The sequence below is a fragment of the Wyeomyia smithii genome, chromosome 3, assembly GCF_029784165.1.
Source record: "Wyeomyia smithii strain HCP4-BCI-WySm-NY-G18 chromosome 3, ASM2978416v1, whole genome shotgun sequence".
NCBI classification, from domain to species: domain Eukaryota; kingdom Metazoa; phylum Arthropoda; class Insecta; order Diptera; family Culicidae; genus Wyeomyia; species Wyeomyia smithii.
In genome coordinates this window covers 246,353,791-246,367,088 of record NC_073696.1, presented here as the reverse complement: position 1 = coordinate 246,367,088, position 13,298 = coordinate 246,353,791, and the positions used below count along the sequence as shown (strand labels likewise).

The 13,298-nt window shown below is 38.4% G+C and overlaps 1 protein-coding gene across 3 annotated transcripts in view; it reads right to left on the bottom strand.

The window, feature by feature from the left end:
* LOC129731693 (dopamine D2-like receptor) overlaps positions 1–10,877 on the bottom strand; it is a 738,323-nt gene extending 727,446 nt beyond the window's left edge. For 2 of the 3 annotated variants that reach the window (XM_055691893.1, XM_055691894.1), the window contains exon 1: positions 9,241–10,877. The gene's annotated coding sequence lies outside the window, so the exon portion shown is untranslated. The remainder of the gene's footprint in view (positions 1–9,240) is intronic. The other variant, XM_055691895.1, reaches the window with a different exon arrangement.
* Between the last annotated feature and the right edge of the window lie 2,421 nt (positions 10,878–13,298).

The window sequence follows — 13,298 nt, the reverse complement described above, 5'->3', positions numbered from 1 at the left end:
TATGCGGCTACGGAGCAAAGACTAAAGTGTTCGTAACGAATAAGACGATGGGCTCGAGGCTGTACAAATAAAAATACCTCAAATATCGCGTACTACCTTTCATCAAAACTGATGAAGGTCCCGTGAAATTCTGGGCCAGATTTGGCTAGTTGCCTCTACAGCCGGGAAATCTTTCAGCGGTACCGCGATAATAACGTCGATTTCATCGATGAAAACATAAATCCACCCAACTGCCCGCAGTTACGGCCCATAGAGAGATGTTGGGCAATAATGAAGCGGAATCTTAGGAAAAGTGGAAAACGGCTGGGGACGCGACTCAGATGACCAAAACGTGGTACAAATGTGCCAAGGAAGTTGACTCCGGAGGTGTGCAGCATTTGATGGGAAAGTGCGAATTTTCACTAGAAACTACGAGAAATGATTTGTATGGATATTTTTTCTTCAAAGTACAGTGAATTACCTTTGTTTCAATGGATAAACTTTATTTGTACGTAAATCCCTTACCGAGATACAGATGATTTTATTATTCCGGATTCTTAATGGACATAGTCTTAATTAATATTTTAAACTTAAAAATTTACCCTACACTCTGAATGAACGATCTTAGGGACCGATTTTTATGAGAAACCCGCGTGCAAAATTCGTAAATTCCACAGTCTTTATTTAACGACTTGAGTCTCTCAACCCAGTACAGAAAATCCAATAAACATCCCAAAAGGTCCCCAAAGGTTATTTTCCAATTTAAAAATCATTTTTTCTATATTTACGTACTCATAGAATGTAATAAGACTGCAATTTTGGTAGTTTTCATATCAAGACGCAAGATCCGCGATTAGCTTTTTTAACAAGAAGCAATCCATCTTGAAAATTTTATCACAATTGAGCGTATTTGAGTTGAAAAATAGTTTAGAACGTGTCTCTGAAATGACCACTCCTAGAGAAAACAGTAAACACCCATTCTTCACCTATAAACGGCACACAGACAGACAAAATAATGGACAAAAAACTGATTTAAAGGAGGGGAGTTACAAGAAAAACTCTATTTTATCGTGTCCAACGTACAGATAGAAGATCACAGTATTCAGCAATTTGTTTTTTTTTCTTAATTTTTCCACAACTTCGCTGAAGAAAGCAATCTGGTATTATAAACATGAGCAAACATATTTATTTTATCCAACTGTTTTTGGGATGAATCGAAAAACCAGGCTCGTCAGAAGTAAGGCCTTGTTATATGATACAAATTTGCTTAAGACATTATTGAGTACATGAGAACAATTTTTCAAATCAAATCTAAAACAAACCCGATTCTTCGAGTTTAGACCACCACTGTGCACTGTGTAAATTGTAAATGTCATGAAAAATAAAACTTTGGATGTGTAGAAGATATTGTGGAAGTTGATTCACGTTCTTTACAATGAGTATTTCGTCATTTTTATATCACTTTTTGTATTTTACGACCTTCTAGAGGGGCTTTCTCAGAAATGTACTGTACGACGATTTTGAAATTTTGACTAGAGGCTCTGGATGTCATAACGAATCGAATAGTGTACTCAGATCTTATGATGCATTTTTTTATAAAACTGGTTGGTGGAAGCACCGTGTGGCTTGCTTGGTGTTAGAAGCAGGATTGTAACTCATTGTTCAAAATAAAGGTAAGACGCGAAGTAGAATACAAACAAATTGAGCTCTGTAGTCGCAAGTTAACGGAGTCCGCTTTAACAAGCTGGTGGTTGTGGGTTCGAGTTTCAGTAGAATCAGGCCATTTGATTGTCGAAGGACTCCAATATGGGTTTATTCTTAAGCTTCCATTCCTTCCTTCACTTCGAATGCTACTGCACTCCTGGTGACTTGCATATCAACAAAATAAGTCCCTCTTATAATAAAACTGGCCAGAGAAATGTGTAAGGTTATTTGATGAGACGCACTAAAGTTGTTTTTTACGCGGGGGATACGTTGCGCGTAAAAACGTGTAAATGAACCGCGTGAATTCCGAAATCCGCGTAAAACAAAAAACCTCGTAGTTTTCGAAAACTACATAAATCATTTTCCTTCGAAAAAAATATCAGTATCAGTGTGATTTCCACCTCGCAAATCGAGCTGAAAATCAAGGAAAAATGTAAAAATGTTTAGCTTAGGCCGAGTCAGTAAATATTCAGTAATTAGATTAAGTATACTCATTAGACACTCCAAATAAACGATTTGAAAATGAAAATCGATTTAATACCCTATATCGCTATATGTTGTAATCATAGACTTCGTATCATGATCGGAACAAAAAACGTATCATAATCGGACCAGACCTTTTATTTTAGATCCATTCAAATGAATGTTTTCTAGATAGACAAATTAATTGCCTAAAACACTTCTTAACATTTTAAAACTAGCGCTCTCAAATAGTAGAAGAAAGTTCTTCAAATAAAAATTTTTCTATGAATTGTATTTAGGGTAGGGAACAGATTCTAAGCAGCTTAACCCTTTCTCGACGGAGTGAAATCAGATTTTACCTCGAAAAATGACCTTCAAACTTTTATTATTCAGCAACTACATGCACAAACTGTATAAACTGTGCTGTGTATTGTAGATCGGACTATTGTCTGACCATTTTTAATAGTAAAATCGTTCAAAACTGCAAGAAAAAGTGGTAAACCGCAATCAAAGTTTAGATGTCAGGAGAATTTTCTTCGACTGATTAAAATGCGCACCACTGCTTAAACCGTTCCTTACCTACGTGAAATCCAACAGGTGAAGTGAAACAGTGATGTCTCAGAAGTAAGCTGGCCCAAACATGATTCAATGCTATTCCAGTTATTATACAAAACAGGCTTTTGCATTCCACCAAAAACTCCAACTTTAAAGCAGATATTTCTTACAAAAAGTATAATAAATGTTTAAGTTAAATGTTCAAGAAGCATTTTACTAATTAATATACCAAACATAAATACACTTCTTGAAAACTAGGCATGATAGCAATCATAAGGACGAATTGTGCTCGAGAATGGATCATTTTTATAATTTTTTACTAATAGTATTTTTTGAAAAATCTTAAAGAATCTTTTTGAACATCATCAGGAAATACTTCTCCTGATGATATTACTGAATATTACTAAATATTAAATAGCGAAGCAATCCCGCAAAATGACAGAATATTCCGATCACGGTATATTTTCGGACTGTTCTGATCATGACACAAAACCCTAATAGCTCTCTTCAGGGAACAGTAATTATAGGTTTCGATACGACTCCTTCCTCTTGGCAAAGTTTAAGCCCTTCTCATATTTGGTGCGCAACTAAAACCTCGCTATTTGTCAATAGATCGACAACTTTAATCAACGATCTCGAACGGACACAACCTGTACAGACCTCTTTGCCACTTTCCATCGCATTGCTGACGCTAAACACGACCGTTATGGCTTTAGCAGCAAGGCGTCGTACACAAATTACGTAACGTATAGAGGTTGGGAGGGGGGTTGAGTCTGCGTTACCTATTGTTACGCAGGGGGGAGGGGGGTAGTAGAGACAGTTACGTAACTGTGATTTTAGCTCGAAATTGAAAATCAGGCTGATTAGCGTTACGTAATTTTAGGGGGGGAGTCCTGTTGAACGTTACCTATCGTTACATAGGGGAGAGGGGGTCTGAAATCTAGATTTTCAGCGTTACGTAATTTGTGTACGACGCCCAACCTGCTTCGCTGGCTAGAGTCATATCTAGTGGGACCTCACCTTCAAACAGCGCTTATCTCACATCGTAACGAAAGCTTCCAGACAACTAGGCCTCATTTTCCAAATGACACGTAATTTTGAAAATACAAATCCATTGCTTAGTTACGCTCCAATGTTCGCCCTGTGGGGGGCCTGTGTGGGGGAGTACTGTGCTACAGTTTGTATCCTTTACTACAGCTAGCTGCCAGCTCCTCCAGATCGATACATTTTTTTTGTTATTGTCCCGAAGACCTTCATATTAGTGGCAATTAGAACAAGTTATATTCTGTTGGTAGTAGTGAATAAATAAATTATAATAGATGGCGCCAGCAGTAAGAGCTGGTCGTTTTTGACCTGTCTAAATTTTAAGGAACCAAACTGAGACATGTAGTAAACCGCTTTGACACGTTAGTGTTTTCATTGCTACACCATAAACTTTTTTTAGTCTGAATTTTTGCTAAATAATCGTCATTACCGGGAAGTGTTACTTATCTCATTTCATTCAAAGTAAACGGCGACTCAAGCGCATCGAGGGTTAATAAATGTTTATGGAAATGTTTTAGGTGTAATAAAGTGCCGTATTCGGTTCCTTCACTTCAAAGAAGGTAATTTTGATATTGACGACTGTCCGCATGAAAGAAGGCCAATGCCCTTGGAAGACACTGAATTGAAGGAATTACTCGATGGGGATCCAGTTACCCGTCAAGTTATTTCTAAGCGATTTCAAACTTTGGGAATGATTCAAAAGCAAGGAACTTGTGTTCCTTGTTATTTGAAGCCAAGAAACGTTAATCGTCGTTTTCCTCGGCAAAAGGAACAGTTTTCTTCATCGCATCGTGACGGATGATAAAAGGTGGATTCATTACAGCAACCCAAAAAAAAAAGAAAGTCAGGGGACTGCCCGGTTCCCTACGTCCTCGGGTCACAAAAAACAGGCTGCGAAGGTTTTGCGGTGTATTTGATGGGACCGGATCTATGTTGTTTATTACTCAATACGAGCAGGCACGTGGAAATTATTCTACAGCATGACAATGCTCAGCCTCATACTCTCAAAGTCGTTGAAACTTACAGAGAAAGGATCAAACAGAAAGTCGTACTTCACCCATCATATTCCATACTCGTACTTCACCCATCATATTCCATAGATATTATTATTACTTGTTACAAAGTTGCAGCAAGCGACGGGCAATACTTTTAATTAAAATAAATTCCTCTCATTCGTGTTTAGTATCAACACAGTCACTATTCAACAAAGAGAGCAAGCCTTGAGGGATGTGCCACTAGCAGTGTTTAATATTGATATTTTTAGTGTGAGCGAACACCGCCACGGAGAGCATTAAATCATCTTTTAAGCCTGAAAACTTACACTGTATTTTTCAACCTGGCTGGTAAATGATCACGGCAGAGCAACTTCAACTTCACTGCAATAATCGTCTTCTTTTTCTTCTAACGGTGGCTTGGCTTGTTTTCCTAATACATTCTTGGACTAACATGTCAAACGAGTACTCGCTACCACGACGTTTGTTTTTTTTCTTGAAAGATATTTTGACATTTTTTCTAGAAATGAGAATTACACACGTTGTGTGCGAAGATTACTTATATCATTAATCTCTTAATAATATTCCTCAACATAAAAAAAACGAAGTAGACAGAAATAGGCCAAAATAACATCGCCAAACAAGTGACAGTGTGCAACTCTTCGATGCGCGAGTGTCAATTGACCATCTGTTCTTTGTGTGAGAAGCAAAGAATGTTCTACATTTACGAGCGAAAGCCTACTGCGACGCATACTAAGGAGGCGAAATCAAATGAAAGTGTTGACCGTTTACAAACCTGCTCCCAACACGCAACTCTTACGATTGAAGCGGTCGGGGAAATGTTGAGTCAAAACGGAAGAAAGTGTTGCAATATAGAAATAGAGTGTGCTAGAGACTATTGTAGTCACCTATTCAGCCTGTTATAGACCATGCCGGAGTAAGCAATGCTTAAATTGTTGGTGTTCGTTTTATAATTTACTGTTAATCTTTCGCATGCAATGTGACACAGCTCTAATATCTTTAGTAGGGCGACAGTGACTTTTGGGAAAACAATTTGATTTTCGAATTTTGCTTAGAAGCAGTGCTCAAAAGTTTCGTTATCTCGAAAAAAGCATGCAGAATTTAGGCGGACTAAGGGAGCACGTGCATCAAAGCGGACAAAGTTCCACTTTTTAGATCTATGAAAAAGTACAAATTTTCGAGCTCGGTATCTTCATTATCTCGAAAAATTCTTAGTCCCAAAAAGTTGTTAATTTTCGATTTTTTTTTGTTCACACCAGATCTCGACGTTTCATGCATTTATAATCGATAAATTTCATAAACTACTCACTGCCTGTGCTTATAAGGGTGGGGAAAAATGATCGATTTTCCAGAACCAAGCTTTTTTGGTTCCTTTTGGGGCCCCAAACAACCCTAAACTTACCGTAAGTCGATTGGTTTTGTCTCCGCTTAGCGCATTGCATTTCAAATTTGTATGGTAACTTATATAGGAAAACATACTTTTTTGCATTTACCTTTCTAGAGAGCTCAATAATACTCTAAGAATGCACTACATTATGTTAAAGTATAGTATTTTAGATGCCTAACAACTTTGCCGAAGACACCAAAGAGCTGGGATGTCTATAAGAAGAGCTATAGCTGTTCAAAGTTGAGTATGTCGATTTGAATGCAGAAAATCTTGTTTTCTGCCAACATTACCAATGTACCGGTGTCAGCAAGATTCCCATCAGAAGTAAACTGTCGTAACGAGTTTTTACACTAATCTGGATCAAGCAAACAAATTTAGGTCAACATTCTAGGCGTAGGTAGAATCTACAACGTGTTTCTGAGGTCTTTTCTGATGGAAATCTGACTGACGCCGGTACACTGGCAGTGTTGGCAGAAAAAAATGATTTGCAACATAAATTTCGACCTACTCAACTTTGAACCGCTCTCTCTAGTATTTTTTTGGGACACCCTAGCTCTTAAGTGTCTCCGGCCAACTTGTTAGGCATCAAAAAACCTACCATTTGAGCTCTTTAGAATAGAAAATGCAAAAAAGTTGGTTTTTTTTTTTTCATACAAATCTCCATATAAATTTCAAATCAAACGCAATGCGCCAAGCAGAGATAAAACCAATCGACTTCCAATAAATTTAGGATTGTTAGGGGCCCCAAAACCCTAGTGCTTATCTTCATCAGCCGCAAAAGTGGAACTTTGATGCATGCATATTGCAAAGCGAACAAAAAAGTAGCTGCCATTGTGGGAACAAAAGAAAAGATGCTGCCAGATTTGATAGTTTCTTAACAAAGATTCGCTACTTGCGGTTAGTTTTTCGGGTATTGATTGTAAGATTTGGACCACTGTGACCATGCTCTGTTCCAAAAATATGGGAATTCTCAGGTATTACTATTTTACCACATAAAATCATGAATAGATGTAGGAACAGTTGTAGTTTTTTTTTTAGAAATTTTCGTTTTACTAGGTAAAGTTTTTCCCAATGTGCCTAGTTATCATATACTCATATCAACTGTAATTTTACGATGAATAGTTGAAAAGTTATGTGTTTTTTAAGTAGGTGATATCAAAGTAAATCGGTAAACGAATAAGAGTTATTCGAACATATTGAAAATTTCAAATGTTTTACTTCTGTAAAAAAGAATGAATATATAACGTTGAAGAAAAATTTGAATGTTTTGAAGATTTTAATCTGTAATAACTAGTAAATAAGACAGCAAATTATTTTATCAATAGTAATAGAATATTCAAACATTTTCTCACACACCGGCTTTGTCATTGATTCAATCTTCGAAATAGTGCTTTCTAATAACCCAGACTTTAGACCAGATTTACCAGCAAAAACAAGCCTTAGGAGCCGTTCTTCCCCCCGATCGAAACCGACCATATTGAAACCCGGAATTAACAATTCGTTTCGTGAATGATCATTGCTTGGCATATTTGAATTTTCTCCCGTACAATCATCGGATGGAAATCCTGAATTAATATAAATTTTAATGCAATAAGGCGCTAATTGATTTATGTATACATGCATAAGATGTCGGAAATACCCTTACTTGATAATATTTGACCATTCAAGGCTGCTTTCCAGACTCATCGAAAACTGAGGATCATGCTGGACTCCATATTGGATTAAATTTGGCAGCTTTTGGATGAATTCCTGAAAACGGGAGTCACCATCTTAGATTCAAAAATGGCGACTGGAGTTGATTTCCAGCCTATGGCAATCATGGTATTTGCTTATTTTGTGCTATTTTACAAAAACGGAAGTGGCGTCATACCTTAATCAAGTAATTCCCAGCCATCATTCCGATTTCGCAAATTGGATGACCATTTAAAAAAATATGATTTTTGGCCTTTCTGTAGTCGAGTCATTCTCAGAATAAGAATTTCATCAGCATTGAAACAGAAATTCAGACAAAATCGAAGACGTCTCCAAACTTTAGTACTAAGTCAAAATAATTTACCCTAATAATGTCCGGATGGTAGCGATGAATAATAATTACTGAAATTTTATTTTTATCTCATTTCCATTAGTCGTAGAGAAGGCAGAGTGCCACGAGCCCCACCGTTAGTTTTTGATGTTAGAGGGCATCTACATAATACATTTCCTACGAATGCTTACGTGGGAGGAGGAATAATTCTTACTCGAGATTCAGAAATTATGAAGAGAAACTCACATAACGTATCAGTTCTATAATCTTCAGAGGGTAAGTGATGCTTTAATTTTTTACATGATGCGCCGTGACGAAAATTTACGAAATATTTGGAAAAGAACTCAGAACCAGAAAGTTAGAGATATAAACAATTCAGGTGAGTGTTCGATCATTCGCGGAAAATTTTATTTGCGCAAGCTTTACTGTATCACCGTCACATTAACAACAGTTTTTTTTTTTCAATTTTTTTTCTGTGAAAAATGTAAAATTTTGAGAAATCGCTGTAAAAATGTATTTCACTTTTTATTCTGTTTCAATTTTAAGGGAACATTGGGTGAAATTTAAAAATGTCAGAGCCCATTCCCCCTATTTTGTATGATAAATTAAAAGAGGTCCGCGGCTTGATACCATTCAAATACAATACTTATCAAATTCGCTGATGAATAATTCACGAATTAACATTAATACTTCGTTTATTAAAATCGACGGATTATTGGATTATTGAGTCTATTATATTTGAATCTGAATGCTATTTTGCCGTTCTATTGTTACTGAAACCATAGTGGACAAAAAATAACATCTCAAGGATCCGCTGTGAAAAATAACTAGAAATACATAACAACAAACGCCCAAGGCAAGGCTCTCGTAGAGCTTCAGAAAAAAAATCTCAGAGCTACATTCTAGTAACGGAAACAAGCCGTGTAACGTTTCTCAGGACGCAGCTTCCTGGATAAACACTGCAAGGAAACACACATGGCGCTCATGACGCAGTCCACAGTCTGTGTTTTCAATTATTGCACAACTTCTGTAAGCGGCGAAATATAAATGGGCAGGAAGAATATGTTGTTTACCTTGGATTGCACAAAAAAACACCGATGGTAGGCTTCCCGCTTTTTTTGTTTTGATAACTTGAGCAGAGCAAACGAATTTTACCGGGTGGGTGGCTTGCCTCACTGAAAGTGTACTTCAATTTTGTTTACCTCACTATGCGCTCATTACGTTTGATGAAACACCCAACTTGAGTTGGGTTCAACCTCGCGCTGACAGAAACACAGTTTTTGGCTATTTAAGCACTTGTTTTTGTTGCACTGATGTTATACCCTTTTCACACTTTTTTTTAACAATCTCACGCAGCACTCACAGTTTTAATTAGATCTTTGCTCAGCCATTTTCAACAATCATTTCCTAGACGATTTTATTTTCTCGCTGTTTTGTGAAACACCGTGAAGGTAACGAAGGTTTCTTTATTTTTCTCAGCCACCATTCACGGCGGCTCATAAATAATAGCACAAGCACGTACACTTTCTTTCTCGAGCAGCAGAGATGATCTTTATCTTCGCCCTCCTACAACAAGCCACGATGCCGCAATATTTGCCAGCGAAGCTGTTTCACGTTCGGATCACTGTTGGGCCACTAATCAATCTTGGCTCCGATGAAGGAAAACACTTTGCTTTTTGCAGGTTTTCGTTTTTTTTTGTCGGCTTGCCTCATTCAAGCAGCTGAATGTTATTGACAACCATTTTATTGACCCGAATAGCTTCCGCTAGCAAGCTTTTTTCACTAGAAATATATGACATACGGCCACCGAGAATCTCCCCCCAGGGAACCGATGTTTATTGATTTCCATAATTCACGCACCTTTACGATGATGCGATCTCTTATTTTTTTGCCGCTTTTTATTGCGACCCACAGCAGACGGTACGCACGGGGCAATGGTTTTTTTTTCTGCCCGTTCACACACGGGTGGTCCGTCAGACACGTTACTGTGTGTTGTTATTTTTCGTCCCTGTCATCAATTTGCTTACTGTGGAGAACTGTATCACTGCGAGCCCTACAGCATGGGTGTACAATGACATCCTGCCAGGAGTTTATTTATACTGTTCCCGCTGCCTGATATTCATGCCGCGGATGGAACTCTTGTTGTGCGTAAACAACAAGAGACTGCACGGAGAACAATGACACCCACCTCGTTACATAATAATTTATTAAAACGGGCTGCGCTAGTTGGTCGTACTTTCACATTTTACCGAAAGAAAAACAACAACCGTTGTCAGCCAGCCACGGGAGAAGCTGGAGGGCTGGACTGCACACGCAAACACAAACACACAGCCATATTCTTTAGTTATCTCCCAGCATCCGCATGTGGTCTGTTCTGTGCCGACAGAGGCGGTGCGAAATTAAAGCATGACCTTTACATGATCAAAAAAAATTAACCGCTGTATTCGCCCTCCTATCTTTCCTCGAGAATAGTACGTTTCCGTTTTTTTTTTTTTTGCTTTCAAATTTCACACAGCCAATTGATAAAACACAAACCAGCTAACCGACTGTCCGACCGTTCAACCGACCGACCGCCCGAGCGAGCGAGTGACTAACCGACCGCAAAAACCAGAGTACAGGATATGAGCGTGTCCTCACAGCGACACGGATTCTGGCCAACTGAAGCCACGGTCACGGTTCCTCGCTAGACAGACTGGCGGCTCGTCAAAATCCACGACTTTACCACCTACTGAATGGGAAAACACCTTTCAGTATCCTGGCAGGAGCAGTGCGAATCGTGTCCCCGTTGATAACAAGTGGCTGTGACGATGACGAGAGGAGCGAACGAACGAACGAGCCCGACGGCTTCCAGTCGGCTTACCGAAGGAAGCTTTCTCTCTCCGGTGCTGGGAGCAGGATTTTCCCCGTAAGTGGAAATGAACAGCGATGGGGCGAGCTTTTTCGAGTTCATGCTCGTGGTTCGTCGATTTTCGAATCAAAACAAAGAGCAACTGGTCGCCGGGAGGTAGGTTGAGGGTAGCGTCCAACATGGTGCGGGAAAACAGTCGATGAAAATGTGGAAATGGGAGGATTAGTAGGAAGCGTGAAAAGCTGTTTAGAGGCCAGTCGAAAAAATCAGAAAAAATATTACGTTTGGACAATTGTCCAATTGTAATGCAGGTTTTTAAAAACGAACTTTTCAATAGAATGAACAGAAAATTTGTCCTGAATCAGTGACGCAATTTGACGAACAAGCTTTTTGGTTTTTAATACTGGGTAATTTGGAAAAAATAATAACTTTTTGTGCATTTTCTAACTACACCACAATATTCGGATGTGAATTAAAACTATTATACTTATTTAGATCCACTTTAATTTATCGTAATTTACTTATTCATAATAATTAGCTCAGGCAAATTCATACTCCATCATTATCTATCTATTTCGAAAGGAACATTGTGATAAGTTTTTCTTCACTCAATCGTACGATATACAGGATTTTAAATTATTGCCGAGTAAAAAGCTTATTTCTAGTAAACAGCAATTTCCCGGAACGGGCAAAAGTAATTTTGTTCAACAAGTGAACATTTTGTCAAGCGTTCAGGATAACGTGAAAATCAGTTCTACAGAATTCAAATGGTCTACAAAAAATGCTATCGCACATTAAACGAATATTATTTCAACCGAAACAGCTGCTCGGCTGTACTGGAAGCTCGAACGACTCAGTGCCGGCCAACGAACGGACGGATGGGGAAGTAATATTTTCTGCAGAAAACTCTACGTTTCCGTTTTCCTCAATTCAAATTTCTGATTTGTGAGCCTCAATTGTGTACTATCCGTATCATAACGCCGCCGTGCGAATGGCCGATGCCACGGCCGAAGCCTTTCAACAGTCAAAATCGATAAGTGTAACACCGAAGAAAGCCATTATTTATCGGCATTAATGTTCGACTTTTCTGTGCGGAAATTAATGCGAAATGCGTGTTGTTCAAATTTTATTCCCGCGATAAAAAAATAAATCATGCAAGCTGGGATTCGTTTTGTCATTTCTGGGTGACAACTTAACGACTAAGGGAGAGACTGCTGGCGGAGAAAGCTGGTGACTGGATTATCTCCATTTCTCGGCTTAACAGAGAAGCGGCATTATTCACAGAACCACAAATTATAAAGTTTTACGAGCGGATGGAGGTGAGATCTTTGCCGGGGGGAGTTTCGCTGAAGAAAAATTAGTCTTTATCTGTTGATTTTGTGAGATTATATTAGGAAGCTTTATTAAAGAACCAGTTGATGGTGTCTCTCTAGCGTTTCAATTAGCGATGGCTGGCGAGAAAATCAACCAACCTGAATATTTTACGGTACGTTTAAACTCGGCAGAAATAACCGATTGCTATCGTGGGATTAAAAGAGACCTAAAAATAATGCACACCAATTCGAATGGGAATAATTGGTACAAGGTTTGGATCGCATGAACAAAAAAGGATCCCATTATCGATAAGCCAAGCAAAAAAAACCGAAGCTCACTCACCACAATAATTAGCGGATCCGATGGAACACAATCCATCACGGATGAGAAGACCCGACGCAAACCCAGCTGCCCATTTTCCATATGGAGGGCGATTCAATTAATATCTGTGCTCTAATCAGATTTATCTAAATAAGCGAGATAATGGCTCACGCTTCAGTATTTTGCGATTGGATCGGTTCCCGTTCCATGATTTATCGCCGGGGGCGAAGCGGACGAGAAGCTTGCCCTAGCTGGCGATTATCGCTTTCCGTACTTGAATGAAAATTTTTAACCTTGGGAAAATTGTATCCCACTTGAATATCAATTGCGAAATTCTAATTTTGCTTTCAATCGAGTGGATTGTGTTCCATTCGTTAGCAATGAGTGAACATCTGCATGTATTTTAATCTCAAAGTACGAGAAATAGCATTTCAAATAGGCACTAAGCTGAATTTTTTTGAAGAACGATACAATGGATTGATTCAACATTTTCAACTATTAAATACTAGTTGGCCCGTAGTGGCTAGCCACTTTTAAAGTGCATGTTGGAGCATTTAACTTACTACAAATGCTGGTATTCAATCTAAAACGATGAATTTTCTTGAAAATATACAGCTTCTGATCAAGATTCAATTATGACAACATCGA